The sequence below is a fragment of the Copadichromis virginalis genome, linkage group LG4, assembly GCF_057382275.1.
Source record: "Copadichromis virginalis isolate Kocher_CV1m ecotype Utaka linkage group LG4, C_Virginalis_male_GT1.1, whole genome shotgun sequence".
Lineage (NCBI taxonomy): Eukaryota > Metazoa > Chordata > Actinopteri > Cichliformes > Cichlidae > Copadichromis > Copadichromis virginalis.
In genome coordinates this window covers 12,569,490-12,575,121 of record NC_140621.1, presented here as the reverse complement: position 1 = coordinate 12,575,121, position 5,632 = coordinate 12,569,490, and the positions used below count along the sequence as shown (strand labels likewise).

Sequence of the window (5,632 nt, the reverse complement as noted above, 5' to 3'; positions counted from 1 at the left end):
TTTGCCGCAATTCGGACAGCATGTGGTTACGTCCACCATGCCCTATTTTCTGATGTACATGTTGAAGTATTAGGTCAGAAATATGCAGATCCCTGGCTATAATTGCGGGATGCCTTGCATCTTCAGGCATAGCTGCTCTACTAAGCCTACCTCCCACTCTCAACACACCATTCTCAAGCTTAGGATTAAGCCGATAGAGCTCACTACTCACTACATATCAAACTGTAGCACGTCCTAGTGTTACAGTACTTGATGACGCTGCTATAATAATGCAGTAATAACAGAATGTGGCTAAACATTTACACTTCCTTTCAAAGATTTAAGTTCATTCTAGTTAATTCTCTGAATCGAGCACATCCTAATACAGTAGACAGCTCCAAAACAAAAGGGAGTACATTTTTGAGTCAGTCAGCCAGTTTTGAAAGAACAGTAAATCGAAATTGTAACTATGTAACAAGAAGTAGACAAATAGCCTTCTAACTAGTGGTGGTTTCTGCACATTTTTTGTATGCAACTCAATTAAAACTAAATAAATTATAAATATTGAATTATTCCGTTAATTTTAGCAGTAATAAGACTTACAGTAAAAGTAAACACCAATATATGTGATTTAAGTATAATAAAACTATTATAAGGTCACAAAAAAATAAATGAATAAATAAAATGATGTATAAATGGGTCAAATCTGTCACTGGATCACTGTACAGTGATATGCAAAGTTCTGGCAACATCAAATATCCTGTTTACCTATGTTCTATATTTATTTATTTATTTATTTATTTATTTATTTATTTATTAGGAGGTTTTTTTGTTTTTCTGGAGTTTTTTTTGTTTGTTTTTTTTGTTTGTTTTGTTTTGTTTTAAAGATATCATGGCTCCTTAGATCTGTCTGGTCAATGTCTAATACCTGCTGCTAATTTTAAGTAAACAGGTCACCATCTTTATACTACACATTTCACTAATTTCTAAAAGTTAAACAATCTTTTAAATTTTTCTAATGCAAGGGTTTCATTAAGTTACCCCTGTTTGATGTTATGATGACCAGTGTTGGTCAAGTTACTTGAAAAAAAATAATTAGTAACTAATTACTGATTACTTCTCCAAAAAAACATAATCCCGTTACTTTACTGACTGCTTATCTTCAAAAGTAGTTAGTTACTCAGTTACTTTTTTAAAACATGATACACAACCTGAATAGGCAATAAAGCAATAGACCTTTCAGCCCAATTCTACTTTTTCTGCATAATCCATCATACAAAATGTAATCAAATAAAAAAGTCAAAACTATGTCACAAATGTCAGCAGTGCAATGATTTGATTTGTGGCCTCTCAGCAACTAAAATAAAATAATATTTAAAAAATCCCTGTTTCAGACCCCCTGATGAGCTGGGGTTTGTGTTCTCATTTTCTTTCCTCCCACAATCTGAAATAAACTCAGATGTATAAACCAAAAAAATAAACCAAAAAAAAGTTCTTTTAGTGATGCAACAACAAAGCAGATACTGTATGCCATAAACAGTATAGAGTGAGAATGCATGTCAATGTTATTTAAAAAACACTATAAAAGGGTATGAATGTGTGTGTGAATGGGTGAATGAGGCATGTTTCATAAAGTGCTCTGAGTGTGCAAGTGGAGCAGAAAAGTGCTGTATAAAAAACAGACAATTTACATTTATGTATTATTATGTATTATATAATTGTCCCTTTTTGTTTTATTTAAAATCTTCTTTCAGATGTAACTGTTTTCTGTTTTGAAGACCGCAACAAAACGAATGTCAAAAACTGACCACAGGGCGATATATCAAACTAAAACATCTTAAATCCATTTCTGAGGCTGGGACAGACTCATGAGCATGAGCCAACAAAAATGTCACCACAGACTAAGGCACTGCAAACTAATAGAGCATAACAGAGATTTTTATACAGACACCTTTTGGAAAGAAGTTATTACTGCAACAGATCTCTCTAGCGATTGACTTTGGAGCTGTACATAGCTGGTTCCACGGTAAAAGGATGACACCTATTGGTGAAAGTGGGTAGTGCAGCGGGTTCAGTACAGTGAGTAGAAAGAGAGAATTTGCTACTCTCCGGGCCATTTATAAAATAAGCACAATTTATGAAATCCAGTAGTTTTCAAATACAATGAGCTGCTGTGATATGCTGTGGCAAATAAAACCACTTTTGCTCTGTTTTGACGTATTTTCGTATGATCATTACGCACCACTTTGATGGAGTAATTATGTGGATGCCTAAATATTAAAAAAGCCGCCATAAGTGAGGTTGAACTGAGGGAAAAACTCACTAAAAACAATTGTTACAGTGATTTTTAACAGTAGGTACAAAAATGCGTGATTTAACATGACAGGTTGCGTGGTTGCTATGCGTCTCCAGGTTCTATTTGCATTGCATCTTTTGGTATAGTTCAGACAGATTTCACTCGGCGTGTTGTGCAAAGCTACAAGGGATTTCTGCAAATTTCTGCAAAAGTAAGACAACTTTCTGCTCAAGACTTCTTGCAGCCTTACAAGTGTCCAACTCCCATGTCACGGAGGAAAGCGACCCAGCAACCATCATCCATCATGGAAAATGTGAGATTTTATGACCATTTTCAATAAGTTTTGAATATTTACTCGACGGCCAGAAAGAGTTCACTTTGCAACAGGGCAACATGAAAATATAGACGACATAAATGTGGATAAAAAGCATTAAAACTTAGGCCTGTGCATGTGGGAGTTATACTTGCATGTTAGACTGTTGCACTGTAGCTGTAAACGGGTAAACTGTGCATAAAGTCATTTAAACTAGTATGTTACCTATAATAACGTTTTCTTTTGCGTGTATTAAATGATCTTGTGGCAGACATGTCACCAAAGTTTGCAGCTGGGATAAAAATTTTCAGTTTTTGCTAATAAGTAGAGTATCTTACATCTCGAATTAACTCAAGTGCATAATGATCACCAGGCCTGTTTCTAGCTTTTTTTGGGGGGGTGGGCTGTGCATGTTCCTGATTGGGGGCCTTTATTTTGTATTTAAAACTAAAATCAGGGAATAAAACAAGTAAACACTGAGACTTTATTCACTGTAGAAAAGCTAATCCCCAAAATGTTTATTTACAAATATGCAAGCCATGTTCTGCAGCATCATCTGAATTCTCAAATGTACACACTGTCACATGTTTACAGGAGCCACATGTAACTGTGATCATCTTTAAAATCCTCAAAGCTTCTGCTTTTGGGCTTTTTAAACTAAAGTTTTAATCTCCTTCTTCATTGTGGCTTATGCTACAATTATTCACCTGACAAGACAGTCACCTCTGGGTAGAGGTCCCTCATTACACCACAGCCTAATGATGATCTTGAACTCATTACCCCCCACACACAAGGCAGGGCTCTCCTATTATTGCAGCTTGCTTTTCTTACATGTCATTTTAAACCATATAAGTGCCACACGTGACCAAGCTTGGCCAGTTACAAAGGTATTTTGTGCATCTGCATTGTTCAAAAACGGCAATAAGCAGCAATGATTATAACAGAAATTAGAGTTTAATACAACATGGACTTTGGTGTTTGTTTAGCTTATGCAAATTATTATTTGACATGTCATTTGGGGGTATGCAGCAGTGAAGCTCTAACACGACGAGCCCATAAGTTGACACGTCTTTTATTACACTGACCTTGATGCATTGTCCTGGTTTTAGTTCTTATTTGGATTTATCTGAATTAGTTAGTATTGTTTCAATTCTTCTATTCTATTGTTTCTATTGTTATTATTGTATTACACTGTAGTTTTTAATTTTATTGTTATTGTTAAGCACTTTGTGCAGCATCGGCTGTTGGAAATGTGCTATATAAATAAATCTGACCTTGACCTTGACCTTATGATTTTATGTGAACATGTTGGATATTTTTTGTCGTTACAATCACTGTGGACAAGTTATTCAACCATGCAAGTGGTTTAAGTAGTTTATGGACATATGAAAGGGTTTGTTATTTTTTAAATGTTTCATGAGCTACTAACTGATGTCTGCATTACTGTCATTTTTGTGTATACCTGCAGCTTACTGTGCCCGATCACCTCAAAGACCATAATTATTGTAAGAGAAACATTGCATGCCAGGCCCGTGATGCAAAGAAACCCAGAGCCAGCAGGAAACAACCGTGCTGCAGCAAGGACCAGGTTGGATGTGTAAAATTTCAGGAACAGAATCATTTGAGGGTTTTGGAGTTTGGACTTCATTGTGGTTCATCAAATTTAGATTTTTGTCTTGTTTGAAAAAAATGAGGTCGCTATTAACTACTGACATTCCCTTGTGTGCTTCTGACCTTTCCCCAGGTTGTTAATTCAACCCAGAGGCCCCGGCACCGTGACAGAACAGTCAGTCAGCCCCGGAAAAGGAAGCGAAGCCCAGCATCCAGTGCCTCCCTCTGCAATCTCACATGATGACCTGCCAGTGGCAAAAAAATTGCCCCCCAGACCCGAGCCATGCAGTACCGACCACCAGCCAACCAGCTCCAGTGACAGCCCTTTAAAAATCCACAACCTCTCAGTGGAAGATTATCAGCGAGTCTACCATGAGGTGGTAGATAGCATGCTGACGTACGTTTGTCTCCAAATGTCCTGTCACTTTTTTAAATCGCCAGCTCTAAAATGGTTACAGTATGGTTTTTGACCACATGCATCATTTTGATTGAATTTCTTCTTGCAGGTCCAAGAATGGCCGCAAACATACCTACAGTTTAGAGCTGGGGAGAAGCACTAAAAAAAAGCTGTGGGAGAGACTGAATCGTCCTATGGTGGAGACATCAACCAACGAAGACGGACTTGAAAAAATTGACATTGCGTATGGGCAAAAAGTCAAAATCCCACAATATGATTTTCTGTAAATAGTTCACATGTGACTTTGATGATTAAAATGTAATTTCTGCACAAGTTTGTGTTTCTGTGTATTATAGATATATTCCACTGTGTGTTTGGACAACTGTTTAAGGTCACTGAGAAAATTCATAAAACCTTCATAGGACTTTTATTTTGAAAAATCACTACTTATATTATTATTTATCTGACTCAAAAGGGCTCATTTGAAGTCCTTCTTGACCATGATATATATTCAGGCTTTAATTCACTCGCGCCTTTGTCTTTTTAAAAGACAACACATTACTTAACTTCCTTGAATAAAGTGCAGAATGCTAGAGATTTATGTCATTCTGTTTGCATACTAAATATTCAATAATCATTCATGTTCTCTAATGACCGGTGCCCAGTGTTGTGCCAAAAAGTGATCGTTTGCCAAAGTGATTTCTGGTATTTGCCAAAAAATAATTGACGGTAACAGATGTAAATGACTTGCTGTCATATAATCTGTCAAACGTTTCTCTCATGAATGAGATCAATTCATTTTGATCCAAAAAGAAACTTCCTTTCATCAGATGTGACTTTTATTCAGCTTTCATTTATTCAGGTAAAAAGTGTCGCGGACATTAAAAATGTCGTTTGAGTTTTGAAATTTACATTTATGTATGTGGAATTTCCCTAATAAGATGGAGCGGCCGAAGAGTGAACTGTCAAAAGTACTGAATATGACGTCACTTATTTATGTGCGAATGTGTAATAATTAAAGTCAGTCATATATCCA

General features: G+C 36.2%; 1 long non-coding RNA gene across 1 annotated transcript; it reads left to right on the top strand.

Moving 5' to 3' along the window:
* Nucleotides 1-2,376: 2,376 nt before the first annotated feature.
* Nucleotides 2,377-4,884, top strand: LOC146710958 (uncharacterized). Its single transcript, XR_014920271.1, has 4 exons — nucleotides 2,377-2,588; nucleotides 4,057-4,176; nucleotides 4,333-4,596; nucleotides 4,706-4,884. It is a non-coding gene; the product is annotated as an uncharacterized LOC146710958 (long non-coding RNA).
* Nucleotides 4,885-5,632: the final 748 nt, after the last annotated feature.